Below are 19,170 nucleotides of genomic sequence, written 5' to 3' on the forward strand. Positions count from 1 at the left end.
CCGCCACAACACCAAGACGAGGCTTCTGGAGCACGATGCGCTACACACCAACTACGTGGTGAGCGCATGCATCATTTTGTCGTCGCGTGGCCTTGGAGCAGGGGGAGATGGACGGTGCGGTGGGAGGAGCGCCCCCCGTGGGCAGGAGAGACGCACAAACCCCGTCTGCTGGTCAAAGGCTCATATTCAAGACTGCCCCCTACAACAGCTTGCCTGGCGCCTCGTGGCTGGTGGCCATACGCAAAAGCATTGTTCTCGTGGTTGGGTGTGAACTAGCTGTGAACAACTGAGAGGCTCCACACCCAGAATTAAAAAGGCTTGGCTCCATTTAAATTGTCCTCGACTCCTTCACAGGCAACAATTTAGGGTGTTTGAAAGACTGCCTGCCAGCGCAGGCTTTTTGTTGCTCCCCTGGAGCAGGCGCAGGCGCAGGCAGTCTTCCACGGGGTGTCTGGCCCTTTTTTAAAGGAGCAGCGTGTCTGAAGCGCGCCTGCACGCTGCACTGCCGAGGGCCCTGCACAGCACGTGACGGCGAGTTCTGTCTTTTGGAAGGCGTGTTAAAATGGGCCACGTCTGGCCGTAGTGGGACCGGTCTCGGCTCGTTCGCGCAGCAGGCCAGGCCAGGCCAGGCCAGGCCAGGCCAGCAGCTTCAGGGCAAACAGGGCAAGCGGCTTCTGAAGGAGCAGCGTGTCTGTGTTGTAGTGCTCCTGTTCAGGTACAATTAGCGGGGTTCCCACTCGGTGATTAAGGGCGTTCAACCACAACTGAAGCTCCTGCTATCGCAGCGCCTCCAGGAGCGGCGCACCTCTGTGTCAAAAAGCAGAACTCACCGTTTCCCAGGGAGCTGCTTGGGGGGTGGGGCTTGTGCTGCGCAGGGCCCTCGGCAGTCCAGCGGGCAGGCGGACTTCAGACACGCTGCTCCTTCCAACACGTCGCTCCTTTAAAAAAGGGCAAGACACCCTGTTTAATCGCTGAAAACACGGAGAACCGCTTCTTTTTTCCCCCGCGCTTGGCCTGCTATTGCACTTTCTCCAGGACCAGCGCCAACCCAGGCCGGCAGACTGCCGGAATAACGGCAGCAAAAAGTGAGCTGAGTAGCAGCTTGCTTTTCCTTCCTCCGCTGCAGCAAGGGGTCTCGTCAGTCATGACGGGCTAGGGAAGGCGGTGCCGCCAGTACTTCCGAACGAGCGCCGGTTGCACAAGCATCCGTGCCGCTCAGGTGAGTAGCCGAAGGGTCTCACGGTTCGCCGGACCCGATAACGTGAAAACCCCGGCTTGGGCTAGTAGCCGAAGACCTTGGGTCCCCCCGCAGTCGGACTAGCCGAACGCCAGGGCTCAGAGGACGGAACGTGGGTCAACACCCCCAGGTCCCAAGGACGCCCCGATCCACTGGCAAGAACGTTTGAGGCACGTCAGGAGACCCCAGTTAGGGTGGACCGCCGACTACGGATCTCGGAGGACCCTCCCAGGAGGGGGGACCAGTGAACCCGAGACGGCGACGAACCCTGACGCACCCCCCACGATGTCGGGACCCCGACAATCGACCAACCCCCGGAGGCAGAGAGACTCTCGGAGCCCGGAACCCCGCCTGATGACACCCGCCTCCCCGGCAGAGGACCCCCTGGACGACAGCGGAGCACCCCGAGTGATAACAGACCCCTCTGGACCCTCACGGCCCCTTGGTGACGACAGCGGGCCCTGAATGGCAATGACCCCAGGACCCCAGCGGTCCCTTGGATGCCTCCCCCGAGGGTCTGCCCACGCTGGTGGAGGAGCCCCGAACCCCCCCGACAGCGGATTCCCCCACGGACGACCCGGGCAAAGGTCACTGGTCGGTGCCACCGTGCTTAGTGGCAGAGTGGGAATGTACTTCAGTTGTGCTTGAACACTGTTAATCACTGAGTGTGAGCCCACCCAGTTGTATTTGAACAGGAACACCCTTAACTGTTGCCTGTGAGAGTGTGACTGTGCTTCAGTTGTGCTTGAACACCCGTTAATCACTGAGTGTGAGCCCACGCACCGGTATTTGAACGGGAACACCCTTAATTGTTGCCTGTGAGAGTGTGAATGTTTGCAGTTGTGCTTGAACACCCGTTAATCACTCAATGTGAGCCCACCCACCGGTATTTGAAGGGGAACACCCTTAATTGTTGCCTGTGAGACTGTGATTGTGCTTCAGTTGTGCTTGAACACCCGTTAATCACTGAGTGTGAACCCACCCAGTTGTATTTGAACAGAAACACCCTCAATTGTTGCCTGTGAGAGTGTGATTGTGCTTCAGTTGTGCTTGAACACCCATTAATCACTGAGTGTGAGCCCAACCACTGGTATTTGAACGGGAACACCCTTAATTGTTGCCTGTGAGGCTGTGATTGTGCTTCAGTTGTGCTTGAACACCCGTTAATCACTGAGTGTGAGCCCAACCACTGGTATTTGAACGGGAACACCCTTAATTGTTGCCTGTGAGGCTGTGATTGTGCTTCAGTTGTGCTTGAACACCCGTTAATCACTGAGTGTGAGCCCACCCACCGGTATTTGAACGGGAACACCCTTAATTGTTGCCTGTGAGAGTGTGAGTATCTGCAGTTGTGATTGAACCCCCGTTAATCACTGAGCGCAAACCCACCCACTGGTAGTGGAACAGGAACACCCTTAATTGTTGCCTGTGAGAGTGTGATTGTGCTTCAGTTGTGCTTGAACACCCGTTAATCACTGAGTGCGAACCCACCCACCGGTAGTGGAACAGGAACACCCTTAATTGTTGCCTGTGAGAGTGTGAGTGTCTGCAGTTGTGATTGAACACCTGTTAATCACTGAGCGCGAACCCACCCACCGGTAGTGGAACAGGAATACCCTTAATTGTTGCCTGTGAAGGAGCTGTGGACGACTGAAACAGAGCAAAATCTTCCTTTCCGGTTTCGGCTGCGGCGCCTCTCCTTTGCTTCGTCTTAGTTGTTCTCAGCTAGCTCACAGCTAACAACTAGAACAGGCTTGCATGTGATTGCGCTTCACTGTTTCTGTGCACACGCTTAATTGTGTGTAAGTGGACATCCCTGTTGCGTGAAAATGCACTTAATCGCACAGAGCGAACGCTGAGCGAACACGCTTAACGGCTGTGCAGGCACGAGCCGAGATTGACTTGAAAGTGGCAGCTCCTTTCCAGCTTGGGGCGCGGAGCCTCATTTGAGGCGCTTTGCATCATTTGAGGCGTTCTCAGCGTGCTCGCACCCCGCCGTCCCAACGGAGCTGCTGTTCCCCTTTGGAAAAGGCCCCTTTCCTCTCGGCTGTCACGAGCAGCCTCTGGGCCCAGCAACCTGGGGAGAAATCCCTCTCGCAACACCGCCGTCAGCACTGGCGTCTCCCTCGCTCGTGTATCCCAAGGATTCCTGCCCCCTCAACGCTTCCTTGCCTCTCGCCTCCTGGCTGGCTGCGTGAGGAGAGGAGACGAGACCGAGACCGAGACAGAGACAGAGACACGCAGGATCTGCGTGAAGGCAGTGCAACGCCCCAACGTGATGACGACATCCTGACTTGAACCCTCCCCTGGCGAGGGGACGTGCCTCTGGCCGCCTGCCCTCTCCTCTGCCCGGCCCTACTTCCTCCAGGAGCACGCGCGACACGAGCAGGGGACCGACCCCACCCAGGGACCCTGCGCTTACTGGAAGGCGGTGTCAACGCAGTGCGCGTTAAATACACAGCTGGAACTGACAGTCAGAAGTCTTCAACGGGATGGGAGGCTGTCAGTCTCCCTGTATGCTGCAAATACCGCGGCACTGCCTGCACGGTAAGCAGGGCCCATGAAATGCCCAGCGCTGTCAGCGATAACACCAGTTCAGAAACTGACTTTTGGGGGCCTCGAAGGTTCACGGAACTCGCCAGTTCAGGACCTGCCAGCAAACGTCACAACCACAGCAACAAAAATAACAACAATTCACAGATTCATAGAAGTTAGGGTCGCAAGGGACCTCAATAGATCATCAAGTCCGACCCCCTGCACAGGCAGGAAAGAGTGCTGGGTCTAGATGACCCCAGCTAGATGCATATCCAACCTCTTCTTGAAGACCCCCAGGGTAGGGGAGAGCACCACCTCCCTTGGGAGCCCGTTCCAGACCTTGGCCACTCGAACTGTGAAGAAGTTCTTTCTAATGTGCAGTCTAAATCTGCTCTCTGCTAGCTTGTGGCCATTGTTTCTTGTAACCCCCGGGGGCGCCTTGGTGAGTAAAGCCTCACCAATTCCCTTCTGTGCCCCCGTGATGACCTTATAGGCAGCCGCAAGGTCACCTCTCAACCTTCTCTTGCGGAGGCTGAAAAGGTCCAGGTTCTCTAGTCTCCCCTCATAGGGCTTGGCCTGCAGGCCCTTAACCATACGAGTGGCCCTTCTCTGGACCCTCTCCAGGTTATCCGCATCCCTCTTGAAGTCCGGCGCCCAAAACTGCACGCAGTACTCCAACTGCGGTCTGACCAGCGCCCGATAGAGGGGAAGTATCACCTCCTTGGATCTGCTCGTCATGCATCTGCTGATGCACGATAAAGTGCCGTTAGCTTTTCTGATGGCTTCGTCAGACTGCCGGCTCATGTTCATCTTGGAGTCCACTAGGACTCCGAGATCCCTTTCTGCTTCCATGCCACCCAGCAGGTCATTCCCTAGGCTGTAGGTGTGCTGGACATTTTTCCTCCCTAGGTGCAGCATTTTGCATTTCTCCTTGTTGAACTGCATCCTGTTGTTTTCTGTCCATTTGTCCAGCCTGTCCAGGTCTGCCTGCAGCTGTTCCCTGCCCTCCGGCATGTCCACTTCTCCCCAGAGCTTTGTGTCATCTGCAAACTTGGACAGAGTACACTTCACTCCCTCGTCCAAGTCGCTGATGAAGAGGTTAAAGAGTATCGGTCCTAGGACCGAGCCCTGCGGGACCCCACTGCCCACACCCTTCCAGGTCGAAACCGACCCATCCACCACGACTCTCTGGGTGCAACCCTCTAGCCAACCCGCCACCCACCGGACCATGCAGTCATCCAAGTCACAGCCTCTTAACTTGTTCACCAGTATGGGGTGGGATACCGTATCGAAGGCCTTCCTGAAGTCTAAGTAAACGACGTCAACCCCTGCTCCTGCGTCCAGGTGTTTTGTAACCTGGTCATAAAAAGAGACTAGATTAGTCAGGCACGATCTGCTTGCCATGAACCCGTGCTGGTTTCCCCTCAGCAGAATTTGTCCTGTCGGGCTCTCGCAAATGTGAGCCTTGATAATTTTTGCAAAGACTTTGCCGAGGATGGAGGTGAGACTGACTGGCCTATAGTTGCCAGTATAGTATTGCGGGGCTGGTAATATTAATACTGCGTGACGTCAAAGCGAACACCTTGTTATACGTTCAAAAAAGTCGCACTTTCCTGTATCCTATAGAGAAGCGCTGACCACCCTCTTATCTGCTGAGCACAAATCGTGACAGAAAAATCTGGTCTCCCCAAAAGTCAAGGCCCAATTCAGAAATAGGGAAAAAACCAAAAAAGCTACAAAAAGCCTATGGTATAAATAAAAGTACGAGGTCTGCGGAGATGAGGTGTAAGAGGTGCTTCTGAACAACTGGACAGCCCTGCTGGAAAACGCAATACGTTTCTGAAAGTCTTTTAAAAACACAATGCACATATTAAGTAATCAACAGCAACCATTTCTAAGGCGCAGCTTCGTCAGGTAACCAGAGTATGAGCATCCACCGTACTCTGATATGCCGTGGCATCAGGTTTCACTCTGGCCTGCAGACCTAAGGGCCTGGCTTCGGCCTGCTCCTTTAAGGATCCGAGCAGGGAGAGGAACTGGCCGCGCTAGCCTGGATTCAGGGAAGATTTGCAGTGCGGATCTGCCCTTCCTAGAGTCACTAAACCAGGGATGCATCAGCTTTCGCAAGCAGCAGCTTGCTTCCTCGGATGCTGAGATGCAGCTGGAGGAAGCAATGATGCTAAACCGAAAGCAGGGACTGGAATACCAAAGGGGAGGGAAGGGGAAGGACAAAGAAAGGGGGGCCGCGAGCCCCGCTGACTGACACCTGCAGGGTACCGCAGGCCCTGCCGGCACCTGCTTTTTCCTCCCCTCCCATTCTCATCACCACTCGAGACAGAAGTGCTGCTTCCGGCACTCCCGTCTGACCAGCCGATGAACAGGGCCTCTGATGAAAAACAATTCCCCAATTTTCAGTTAAAAAAACACTAACCTTGAATCCACATTTTCCCATTATGTTTAAAATGAAACCCCACTCACTCTCTCTCTCTCTCTCTCTCTCTCTCCCTCTCTCTCTCCCTCTATATATAAAAATATAAAAACTGGGGATTTTTTTATAATTGGAGAAAACCTGGATCCCTGCTGATGAAGTGAGCTAGCTTACAAAAGCTCACGTGCCTTTGATTTACTTCGTCTGCAAGGAGTCTGTTTCACTCACAGCCGTTATAGTCTTTGCCCGTGGCCACCGGGCTCCTGGGACGGGGTACTCACCCAGACCTCCATGCCCCTGGGCTTCTGTCCTTGAGCCAGCGTTCAGCACAGACGGGTGGGATGGGAGACAGCTTTATCTTTATTAGGAACAAGATTCAGCAATGCACGCGCTCACAGCTTGCGGGGAGAACAACAACAACCCACCACCCGCACACTGCACCTACTGGGCATCGGGGGGAAGGACTGGAGCGTGCCACCACAGGCCCCTTCCAGGCACACGCTGTGGACCGCATCCCCCTTCTGCACTCTGGGAGCTCCCTCTCCCGTAGTTGAAAGTCCCTCAGCGGCTACTTTAACTGGGAACATTTCAGGACCGCGGAGCTAGAGGTTGCTAGCACTTGGCTCACCAAAGGGGTCTGGATCCCATTACATAATCCTTGTACTTCACAGGCAACCTCACCTCCCATTCGCTCTTAGTTTCCGTGGTGCCATCAGGTGTCTCCATGGGTACTGGTGGATCCTCTGAAACGTAACGAAACTCTTGCTCTTGGTGATCTGGTTTTACTTCCGACGCTTGTTCTGCTGCCGTCTCCTGGGGCGCGTCAACTTGTTCTGCTGCTGCTACTGAGGACTGATCTTTCCTTAAGTGTCTTCTGTTTCTCCTGTAGACATTACTGCTGGGAGTTTTTACCACATAGGAACGCGGTTCATCTGCGACCATGTGGATTCCTGGAACGTCCCCAAAAGCACTCGCGGTTCTTCTGTGGGAATACTTCGCTAGGCGACTCGACACCAAAGGGAAGGCGACTGAAGTGGTACGCAGCTCGGCTGATTCCTTGTCCGGTTTGACTTGCCCGTAGACGTCCTCTTCATCAAGAACGGTGAACAGCTTTTTACCTGACGAGCTCTTTTGCACATCCTCTACAGCGGGAATAGAACAGTGCTGCCTCGATACTACCTCGTTGAGGTCTTGCGGGTATAAACCAAGCGGTAGCGAACCACCCTTCTTTTGTGCCATCACAAGGCTATTGACCCAGGGTGCGTGGGCTTAGTCACCTTCGTAAGGACCCTCACAGCTTCCAGCATTTTGAGGGCAGTCTTCTACGTGCCTCGGGTTGCACAGGGAATTGATCTACACCCGTGCACCGCTGGTGGTACTGCCGGGTCGACACAGATGTGGTAGGTACCGGGAAATTGGCCCACCCCTTCGAAAACGTCCGGACATAGTTTGAGAAGGTCCGCCTTGGTTGCGGGTATTGTCGGGGCCATTCCGTGGACTCGTCTGATGAGGTCTGACGTGGTGCATGCCACCCTACCAGGTCTTGGTGTGTCACTATTGTCGGTTAGGTAGAAAGGTACATCAGATTCATTAGCACCAGATTTGCAGCCTGCAGTGCCTGCACCTTTTGGTTTCATGCGTGCACCGCCAAATGCGACTAATGTAACATGAGTTTGAGCCTTGCAGTTTTCCCTGCAAAGCCTTTGCTACAGCTACTGGAATAGCGTTTGCCTCTGCTCCAGTATCTAACTTCAAACAAGCTGGCAAGCCAGCGGTCATCACTGGGCTATACCAGGGGAGTAGGTTGTAGCCGTGCTGGTCTAAGGACATAAGCAGACAAGGTTCCTTGGGTGAATTTGATATCTTGTATTAGACCAACCCAAATAGTTGGAGAATAGTTATTAAGCAAGCTTTCAGGTTCAAAAACCCTTCGTCAGGCTAAGGAGGTTTCAGCACTTGGTGTGTGCTCTTCCTGGATGGGATGAAAAGTCAAGAAGCCAGGGGCTGGGCTGGGCTGGGGAGTCAGTGGCCAGGCAGACTGTAACGTATCAAAACTCCTGTGCTATACCTGCGCTATACCAGGCACTCTGCTTATCAACGGTGGGTGAGTGCTGCTTGGCAGACACTGCGCCCATATAGAGAGTACTGACTCCTTTTGCAGATTTTGGAGCCTCTCCCTTTGATTTGCACATTTCTGCAAAGTGGTTTGCTCCAGAGCATTTGTAACAGGTTTCTCCAAAAGCTGGGCAGGATCTAGGCTTGCGTGTGCTTCCGCATCGTTTGCAAACTTTGCCCTTTGCAGCTTGATGGCCCTCCTGTGGAGCAAACTGCACCAGTGGTTTGCTTTGCTTTTGCAAAGTGCTATGGCAGCTTTCCTTCTGCTCAACTGTATGCAAGCTTGCTTCTGTAGAGAGCCTTTGGTCTGCCTACTCCGACAGGTCACTTCTGACACCATACAGTGTTGGCCTTGGCCACGGGGTCCCTGGGACGGGGTACTCACTCAGACCTCCACGCCCCTGGGCTTCTGTCCTCGAGTCAGCGTTCAGCAGAGCGACTGGTGGGACGGCAAACAGCTTCATCTTTATTAGCAACAGGATTCAGCAACACACGCTCACAGCTTGCGGGGGGAGAACAACAACCTCCACCACCCGCACACCGCACCCACCGGGCATCGGGGGAAGGACTGGAGCGTGCCACCGCAGGCCCCTTCCAGGCGCACGCCATGTACCGCAGCCATCCCCAGCATCCTCTGGCCCCGTGAGCCTGCACGACACCCCTCCCGCAACGTCTCCTGCCCAGCGAGTGCAAGGCACCGCGGTGCCCCTGCCCACCCAGGCAGTCCAGAGGCATGCCCAGATTCACTGCCCCATCTCTCGCTGGCTGCCAACCAGAGACAGAGGCGCCAGATTTGCAAGGAAGCCTCAGCCCCAAGATGGCAGCGTCTCACATCAACCCTCTCCAGTCCAGCGGGGCCCTGCTCCCAGCGACAGCGCTCTTAGCGGCACACAGGCACGCTGGGAGTCCTTCCCCAGGGGCAGGGTTCAAAGGGGCAGCTGCTAGTAAGCTCTAATCCCTGAGGAGGAAGGGAAGGCGCGTCACACGTCTATGCGAATGTGCTTAAACGCTGCGTGTAAACGCGTTTCAACGCTCTTAAATCGCTGAGTGTGAACGCACCTAATTGCATTTGAACACGCCTCATCATTGAGCGTGAACACGCGTTAACTGCTGCCTGTGAACGAGCTGAGGATTGAACCAGAGCAAAACCTTTCCAGTTTGGCGTGTGGGGGCCTCTCCTCTGCTTCATCTCGGTTGCTCTCAGCGAGCTCACGCCTAACAACAGTTAGACCGCTCGCTGCTGCACGTGAACAGGCTTCGCTGTTTGTGTGCACACATTTCGTTGTGTGTCCACGTGCTTCGCTGTTGCGTGTGAACGTACTTCATCACGCAGGGTGAACGAGCTTCGTCACCGAGCGTGAACACGCTTCAACGCTGCGCAGGAACAATCCGAGAACAACTCGAATGCAGCGACACCTTTCCAGTTTGGGGCGCAGAGCCTGTGCTTTGCCTCGTTTGAATCGTTCCAGCGTGCTCGCACCCGACCGTCAGACGAGAGCCCCGCTCCCTCGGCTGTCACAAGCAGCCTCCGGCCCCAGGGAAAAATCCCTTCGGCAACACCGCCCCATGGGGCCCACAGCACTGGCATCTGCCTTGCTCATGTTCCCGTCCCCTCACCGCCTCCCTGCCTCTCTCGCCTCCGCGCTGGCTGTTGGAGCACAGGAAGCGGAGACGAGACGCTCTCGGCAGGAAGGCGGAGAACGCCCCAGCGTGATGACAACTCCTGACTTGAACCCTGCCCCGGCACTGCTCTCCTCCGGACCGCAGCGCGTGGCTTCTGCCCGGCCCTGCTTCGTCCAGGGAGACGGACAGACCGTCAGGAGCCCTCCGTGGGATAAGAGGCTGTCAGCATGCCCGCTGCAAGCACCGCGGCACTGCTAGCGCCATAAGCCATGCCCAGCACGGTCGGTGATAACGCCAGTCCGGAAACTGCCTCCTGGGAGCCTTGAAGACGTGTGGAGCTTGTCAGTTCAGGGGCTGCTGCTAACCAATGCAACAGCCGCAGCAGCAATGCAATGACACAACTAGCGATGGTTGTGGGGCTGGCAATACTAAATACCATGTAACGTCAACGGGAACGCTTTGTCACATGCTCGGAGAAGTCGCACGTTACGGTGTCCTAAATAGCAGTGCTGACCCGCCCTGTGGTTTTCCGACAGAAAAACATGCGATCTCCCCAAAAGTCTAGACCCACTTCACACGTATTGGGGGAGGGAAAAGCCATGAGAAGCTTATCATATAATAGAAAAAATCAGCTCTAAGGACATGTGCTGTAAGAGATACTTTGCAAATGTAAATCATGGAACTCACCAGGCTGCGTAGATGAAAACAGGATACTTTCCCCGCAGTCATCTTAACGGGTACGCTTGTTTTACCGTCAGGATCAACCTAGGAGATGTTTTGAAAAAGGAGTAAGAAAAGGAAAACTCAACGAGAACTAAAATGAATATAGGGACAGCACATAAGGAGAGTAAACCACAGAAAGCCAACCAGTTACGGGCATCCGACTGGCGGCCTGTGGGCTGCGTGCAGCTCCCAAACTCCCAGTCCCGAGTCTGCTTGCCCCATCGCTTCGCTGCTGCTGCTGCCACCAAAATCCCCTTCCCTAGCCCAGCACCTGCTTCCTGCGTGCCCACTTCCCCCCGCCACCCCTTGTGCACTAGGGCCAAGGCAGGGCGGCACAGTCCTGGTGCAAGGGAGTCTGTGGCTGGGGAGGTCCTGCAGACCCCTTTCAGCTCGTGCAGGAGGCGGCTCTGGTGGGCATGCAGCCCCTACAGCATGCGGATAGGGGGGCTGCAGCCCCAGCCACTCAGAAATTGGACGGCTCTGTTGTCAAACAAGACGTTTCAGGAAGCAGCGGTTCTAAACAGAGAGCAGTTACTGGAAAACAAAGGGTAGGGAAGGGAGGAAAAAGAAAGGGGTATGAAGCGAGCTCGCTTACAAAAGCTTACGCACCTCTGATTGACTTAGTCAATGAAAGGGTCACGAACAAACTTTAAAACTGGATCAACAAGCTTTTAAAGTGGATTGTCTTTTAATGGAGGAAAACGTGGGCAAAGGTGGTTTTTCCCTTTCAGGCTGGCAGAGGTCCAGGGATGCTGGGGGACTATGTGTTAATATGAATCTGGAGAGGGTCTGGGTCAGAAGTACAATAAACCAGTTTAATCTAAATCAGTTCAGTCTAATACTACATCCATCCAGGCTTATCTTAAACCCGTTTCGGCAATTTTGAAAGTGGCTTATGTGCACCACCCTTCTGTTGTGTTCCAGATCTGAACCTGTTTCCAATCTCTCAGACCAGCTTGTGTGTAATTTCTGTCCCAAGCCTAACAGAGGAGTCAAGAATTTAACAGCTAACGACACTACTTGCTTGAAGAACATACCAAATTCATCCAGCAAATGTACTTGTGCAAAGCATGTGCACGTAACAATATACGTTTATATTTCATGCCTTTGAATGGATACGTTCCTTAGGGAACACGTGCGCATTTGATTTTTCAGCAATGAAGTTCTTCAAAACTAAGATGGGAGCCAGGTTGTTCCCTCCAGTGTGTGCAAAGTGGAGGATGAATGCCCCGATCTCTCTGCCAGGGGCCACAGAAGGGTAAATCTAGTATTAAGTAACATGAGCATCAACCACTCTTCAGCCAACTGACTAGCAAACAAGGAAGCTGCTCAGACGTAACCCACTTGTTTCTCCAAATCAGTTCAATTTGTTGCCGTTTACCTGCGGGGAACAGGCTAGAGAGTCATCCTTCCTCCATGCATGAACTGCCCAGGAGCTCATCCACTGGGAAAAGACAGGGAGACACACACTACTCCTGCCATGCCTCAAGGGGAATTCCCTTTGGCTAAAAACAGACCCAGGACTCTTCCTCCCCCTCTTGGCTCCCTCAAGAGTCTTTCACTTGGGGATCCTACAGGTAAAGTACCCCACTCCCTACCATAAGTACCTGTGACCTGAGATAACAGGACTCCTGGGACAACTGTGACTAATCCATGCTAATTTTCATTCAAGCCTCATGTTTAAATGACTTCTCCCTCCCTCCCCTTTTGATAGGAGTTAAAGACCAGTGATAAAGCCCTTGTTTGCTTTCTGCCTTAGGTACTTACTAGTGCTCCTCTCTCACTGCACCTTTGCGGAGTCTGGAGCGTTAGCTAACAGAAGAGGTTCTGCAGACTAAACAAAGTGTAGGATTTTCCATGCAGCATGTGTGCACACGCACACACATGCACACACACACGCACACGCAAGCTTGTTAGGTTTTCCAGCATAGCTCCAGCAGAATGACACTGTCAAAAAGTGGGATGCAAGGAAGGGGGAGGAAATGCAGAGAATTACACGGTCTGTGGATTCCACAAGCTCAAAATGCATGATATTACTTCACTATAATTGAGCCGGTATTGTTCCAAGGACTAACTTAGGAAAAACAGGTGCAAAGGAAAGACCGATTCCTAAAGTGAACTGAAATTATTTCCTCCTCCGTAAGTTAACAGAAATAAAAGGAAAGAAGAAATGCTTTTCAACTGCAGTTTTGACTGTAGCATAACAAACCTCACAGGTGGCCGTGATGTTTTAGCCTAGAGAGAGTGAGGACTATTTTTACAAAGAACGATGTTATGTCTGAAATATAACTGCTTCATAGATTCACAGATGTTAGGGTCGGAAGGGACCTCAATAGATCATCGAGTCCTACCCCCTGCATAGGCAGGAAAGAGTGCTGGGTTTAGATGACCCCAGCTAGATACTCATCTAACCTCCTCTTGAAGACCCCCAGGGTAGGGGAGAGCACCACCTCCCTTGGGAGCCCGTTCCAGACCTTGGCCACTCGAACTGTGAAGAAGTTCTTCCTAATGTCCAATCTAAATCTGCTCTCTGCTAGCTTGTGGCCATTGTTTCTTGTAACCCCCAGGGGCGCCTTGGTGAATAAATACTCACCAATTCCCTTCTGTGCCCCCGTGATGAACTTAAAGGCAGCCACAAGGTCACCTCTCAACCTTCTCTTGTGGAGGCTGAAAAGGTCCAGTTTCTCTAGTCTCTCCTCGTAGGGCTTGGTCTGCAGGCCCTTGACCATACGAGTTGCCCTTCTCTGGACCCTCTCCAGGTTATCCGCATCCTTCTTGAAGTGCGGCGCCCAGAATTGCACACAGTACTCCAACTGCGGTCTGACCAGCGCCCGATAGAGGGGAAGTATCACCTCCCTGGACCTATTTGTCATGCATCTGCTGATGCACGATGAAGTGCCATTGGCTTTTCTGATGGCTTCGTCACACTGCCGGCTCATGTTCATCTTGGAGTCCACTAGGACTCCAAGATCCCTTTCCACCTCTGTGCCACCCAGCAGGTCATTCCCTAGGCAGTAGGTGTGCTGGACATTTTTCCTCCCTAGGTGCAGCACTTTGCATTTCTCCTTGTTGAACTGCATCCTGTTGTTTTCTGCCCACTTGTCCAACCTATCCAGGTCTGCCTGCAGCTGTTCCCTGCCCTCCGGCATGTCCACTTCTCCCCATAGCTTTGTGATTCATCATTGCTGCAGATAAAGACTGCTCTTTGTGATGCCCCTACTATAGCACTGCTATATGTCAAAATGGTGAAATATGCCCCCCAAATGTAATGAGAATATTTACATACTGTATTAGCAGGGGTGCAATACCTCAGCTTTGCATAACGTTTCAGAAAGTTTTAACCTCTACAAACTAAAAGAAACAGACATAAGGACAGTTCTTAAAAAGCCACTCCTGTGCCCCTAGCTCTGGCACAAACTCTTCTAGTTTCTATGCAATGCTCTGTGCAAGCACGTGGACTGTAACGTTTACATCATTACATACTCTACCCAGGGTCGCAGATGTGTATGTATAACACAGTACCTTCCTCAATCTGCATATCCCGCACAGACAGAACGAAGTAAACAGCCCATTTGTCAAAAGTACATAAAATATGGTATTGATAGTTCTTTGCTTTAATGTCAAAAGCTACTGAAAGAGGAAAAGTGCTCTTTACCAGACAAGCTTTCTTTTTGCAGAGATCACATCCACTACTCCTTCCTTGGAAGAAATCTGGGCAGGGTGGCACACTGGAGACGAACTGGTTCAATGACGCAGCAGCTTTCCTTCTTGGGATGCAACCAAGGCACTTACAGAAAGCAAGGGCTCTAAATAAAAGAGAATTTAAATATAAAGGTTAAACTGAGGTACATTGAAAGGCTCAGTAGAGAGAAACAAGGTGAACAGGGGCAGCAAACAGGGCAAAGGAGACAAGGGAAGAGGAGCCAGGCACCTGACCCGAACCCCTGGAAGGAAAGTGAGCTGGGGCTGCGTGTACGTCTGGGCACGTGCTCTAAGGAGCTGGGAGTGCTGCAAGCTGGGGGACTGCTACCTCTGTCTGACAAAAGTCTTAACAAGGCCCAGGAGGGGAGAAAAGGAGACTCTGCGTGACCAGGGGCAGCAAACGGGGCAGTTTGCAAACAGTTCATAAGTCAGTTTGCAGGTTTCAATGTGACGGTGACGGGTGTGCACACTGCACAGTACAGTCTTTGTAACAAGACTAAGAGCGGTGTAACTGTAAAAGTGTGGTTTGGACTGTCAAGCGAACCATAGCAGTCACAAGGCAGGCTGTCAGAGCAGTGCCTCCCAAACTTTTCCTCAGCACGATCCATTTATGGCCCCATTCCTCAGCATGACCCCTCCCTCCCCACCCATAGCCCCCCACCCCTGCCACCCCATCCCGCTGATGTTTCAAGCCCATTTGGGGTTGTGACCTACAGTTTGGGAACCACTGTGTTAGAGGTACACTTATATAGATATTTATTTATATATAGAAATATGTTTTTTAAAGTTAGTTCACAGGTCAGTTTGCCCCCCGTTCTTTAAAGGGGAGCCTTTAATGTAAGTTCTTTCTTTAATTGAGAGTACCTAATCTACATCTATTTAGTGTAAGTCGCTAAAACACAGCAATTAGACCAGTTCTTGTGCTCCTTGCTTAACTGGAGTCCAGAGTGAGAGGGAAGTTGGAGGCGGCGTTTGCTAGGTAATTTATCTGGAAGCTCTCCCTCACCTTCCTTCACTGTAAGCTTGGAGAGAGGAAGCGGGTTAGCAGGGGAAAGGGAAGCTTTTGGGACCAAGGAGCAGCACAGAGGCCAGTTTACAAGGGAGTTTGCTAGGAAAGGTCTGCTTGGAAAGAGGGGCGAGCAGAGAGAGGGAGCGGATTAAGAAACCCAGCGACACGCCTGGAAGACATCAAAATCCCCGAGCCACTGCCACTGCCAGCTCTCTCTGGGCTCCTACCTGTGAGGTGTCCACCCAGGCAGGAGCGCTCACCATCTACCCCACGGGGTTTGCCGCTGGCAGGTTCCTTTCAGTGACAGCGAGATGGGGGAGCCTGTGATGTGAGCCGCGCGTTCAGGTGGTGCCCCTCAGGAAGCAGGCGAGAGAGCTACAGGAGGAGGTGGCGAGGCTCCAAAGCATCCTCCACCATGACAACTTCATCAATTTGATGCTTGAGGATACTTCTACTGTGGTGACAAGACTGCCAAGGGCGGCACTAGAGAAGGAAGAGGACTTGAACGCCAAGGAAGGCAGAAGCTGAAAGCTTGTGACCTCTTGCAGCAAGGAGAAATATTCACGCCCACCTGCAGCGGTTTGCCTGGAGAAGAGACGTGAAGCCCCAGCAGCAGAGGAGGAGCATGTTCCATCGGTGGCAGAGGCCAGGCCAAGCCTTTCCAAGAGAGGGAGGGTCGAGACCACTGCCACCAAGAGGAAGTGAAGGGTGGGGGTGGTTGGAGACTCCCTCCTCTAGGGGAAGGAGGCATCCGTCTGCCAGCCTGACCAGCTAGCGGATTTACCAATCAGGCCACGGTTCTCATGGGGGATTTCAATCCCCGACATCTGCTGGGAAGGCAATACAGCAGCGCACAGGCACACCAGGAAAGTGCTGGAGAGTGCTGGGGACAACCTCCTGGTGCAAGCGGTGCAGAGGCCAGCTAGAGGCCATGCTCTTCCTGACCTCCTGCTGACAAACTGAGAAGAATTGGTGGGGACTCAATCAGTGAATGGCACCGTGGGCAGCACCAACCACGAGATGACTGAGTTCAGGATCAGGAGGCAGACAGGCAGCAGGGTACGAGCCCCGCCCTTCAGAAAAGCAGACTTCCCTTCACTCAGGAAGTGCTGATGGGCGGGCTCCCCTGGGAGGCCAATCGGAAAGTAAAAGGAGTCCAGGAGAGCTGGCTGTATTTTAAAGAAACCTGACAGAGGGCACAAATAAACCATCTCAATGCGCAGAAAGACTACCAAGAATGGCAGATGACCAGGTCGGCTTAGCAGGGAACTCTCAGCACGCTAAAACACAAAAAGGCAGCGTGCAAGAAGTAGAAAGTTGGACCAACGACTAGGAAGGAGCATAACAGTACTGCTTGGCATGCAGGGACGAAATCAGGAGGGCCAAAGCACACCTGGAGTTGCACCTCATGAGGGGCTTGGACTAGACGACCTCCTGAGGTCCCTTCCAACCCTCATTTTCTCTCATTCGGTGAACTCTTCCACTGCAGTTTCATCCACCAGTTTTGTTCAAATGAAAGAAAAGACTAGAGACAAATTGTTTCCTGTTACAAAAGCTGCACTGGCTTGTCCCCCTTTTTTTATCTGTTTACTTCTTCAAACAGTTGAAGATAGCACTCGCCTATGGATTATGGGTTTATAATTGCCAGGACCACCATTCAGCCCTGTTTTAAAAGTAAGGTATAGTTTACAACCCTCTGTTATAATAGGTGATTTTAATGAGACTGTATTTTTCTTAGGAGAGAGGCAAGAGTTTCTTAGGGTGATATTTTTTACTGGATCCACTGTGTAGTTAAGATCAAGTTAGACAAGCTTTTAAATGCAAGACAAGCTCAGTCATTTCATTCTTTACAGCTCCTGAATGAATGCTATGTGGTACTAGTGATTTAATTGTCTTTAATATACCACTTTATTCTAGCACTTGATCTCCTGGCACCAAAATCTCCAAACACATCTCCTCCATATTATCTAAAAGGAGTAACAGAAACCTCGACATCCTTTGGGATGAGAACTGATGAGCAGAAGTTGTTTTATTTCTTTTTATTCCTCTCTCTTCCTTAATTGCCCCCTATAGTCCCAGGTAGTCCAGCAGACCTAATAAGTCTCTCACAGACTTTGTGTTTCTCATTTTTTTCAGACTGGACATATACAGTAACCACAACCTTCAATTCACAGTTAAAAAGTTAAATAGTTTAACAGATATTTTTCACATCAGAAAATATCCATAATTTTGAAGCAGCTCCTTGGACACTTCAAAAGGTTGATTAAAATATTACTTTGCATAACCATAATACTCCAGACTTGTCAGAACTGCACTGAGGACAGCTAGAATCCCTTGAAAGAGCTAATAACTCAGTGCATTGTCTCACCAGCCCAAACCCCTCATTAGCTGCATCCTTGGGCTGCTGCTGCCACTGCCACTGGGGGCTGGAAGCTGCACCAAGCTCTTCCCAGTGTGGCTCTGTTTGGGTATGGCAGGCGGCAGTGCTGGGAGTGGGGGCTATGGCAAATTATGGGGTGGCTGTAGCTCCCCCACCCATAGCTACCGCTTTCACTGCTGCTGCTGCTGCCGCCACTGTCCTTCTCACCTGGCCTGAGCGCAGCCCCAGCCCAGCCCAGCCCAGCCCCCGGCGGCAGCCTGCCCTCACCCCGTGCACAGATCCGGGGGACACAAGCCCACCCTGGGGACGCGTGCAGGAGTGAGAGCCACCCCTTCCCTCCCTGCCACCCTCGGACGAGCTGCGGCTCCGTCTCACGTCCTGCCCCACTTCAGCTGGGCAGTGCCTGCCCCTGCCCCAGCCCCACTCCCTCTCTCACTGCGGGGGACCTCAATCTGCGCCCCCCATGCCTCTTTCCTTCCCAACACCCCTTCACCCCCACAGACTTACCAGCCAAATGCCGTTCTCCAAGCTGCCAGGCTGCATATTGGCAATTGGATCAGTATCATCCAATATGGATGGTCTACAATCAGCCATCGGTATCGGCCCAAAACATCTTTATCGGTGCATCTTACTGCTAGTACATCATCAAGAATACATGTACAGTTTTGAAAATATCAATCATGACAGAGCACAATTTCAGAACTCTATAATTAACAAAGGTTGATAAAATAGTCTTGCACGTTAATGCCAAAACCTTGGTGAAGCTATTCATTAAGAGCACAGCACAACAGGGATTTAGGAGGTTACACTCAAACCTAATGTACGCTTGGTATCACCAAAAGGACAACTTAATCCCATCCACTATTAAACTGGTCAACTGACATATCTGGAGGGGGAAAAAGTTAAAATACAAGATTATTTTTTGTTCTTATTTGAAAATGAGCAGTCTCTCAGCTAATACATCCTGATTTTTTTGAACTGTTACTTGAAAGCAAAAGTACTAATTAATAGCTGATTATGAAAAATCTTTATGAGGAAAATTTGGAGAAAGAGCAGCACAAGAACTACAACTTTGACAAATAGGATGTTAACATGCAAGCCAAGCATCTGTTTAATTCGCATTTTTACTTGAAAGGTTATAAGAAAAGTTCCTACACATCAAAGAGCTACTCAGCACAGCTCACAAAGACATTCTCAAGGACCCAGAGGGACGGCCCTCCATCTTCAGGTCCCTCTGTGCAAAAATGAAGTTTCTTTCCTACCTATGGGGACGTTTTACCATCTTGTAACATCTACACTTTTCCCAGAGCCTAACGAAGGGACTTGGATCCCGAAAGCCTGCAGAAAAGGACAGTTTTCTTGCCATTTTCCAGTTGGTCTAATAAAAGGTATCATTTTGGAACCCAGAGTTCTAGTTT

At 52.0% G+C, this 19,170-nt stretch overlaps 1 long non-coding RNA gene across 1 annotated transcript in view; it reads right to left on the reverse strand.

Moving 5' to 3' along the window:
- Positions 1 to 19,170, reverse strand: part of LOC132248755 (uncharacterized) — a 54,441-nt gene that overhangs the window by 27,634 nt on the left and 7,637 nt on the right. The window contains exons 2-3 of the long non-coding RNA XR_009460127.1: positions 14,317 to 14,467; positions 10,626 to 10,703 (exon numbers count right to left, since the gene is read on the reverse strand). This is a non-coding gene — a long non-coding RNA (uncharacterized LOC132248755). The remainder of the gene's footprint in view (positions 1 to 10,625; positions 10,704 to 14,316; positions 14,468 to 19,170) is intronic.

Source organism: Alligator mississippiensis, chromosome 1, assembly GCF_030867095.1.
Source record: "Alligator mississippiensis isolate rAllMis1 chromosome 1, rAllMis1, whole genome shotgun sequence".
NCBI classification, from domain to species: Eukaryota; Metazoa; Chordata; order Crocodylia; family Alligatoridae; genus Alligator; species Alligator mississippiensis.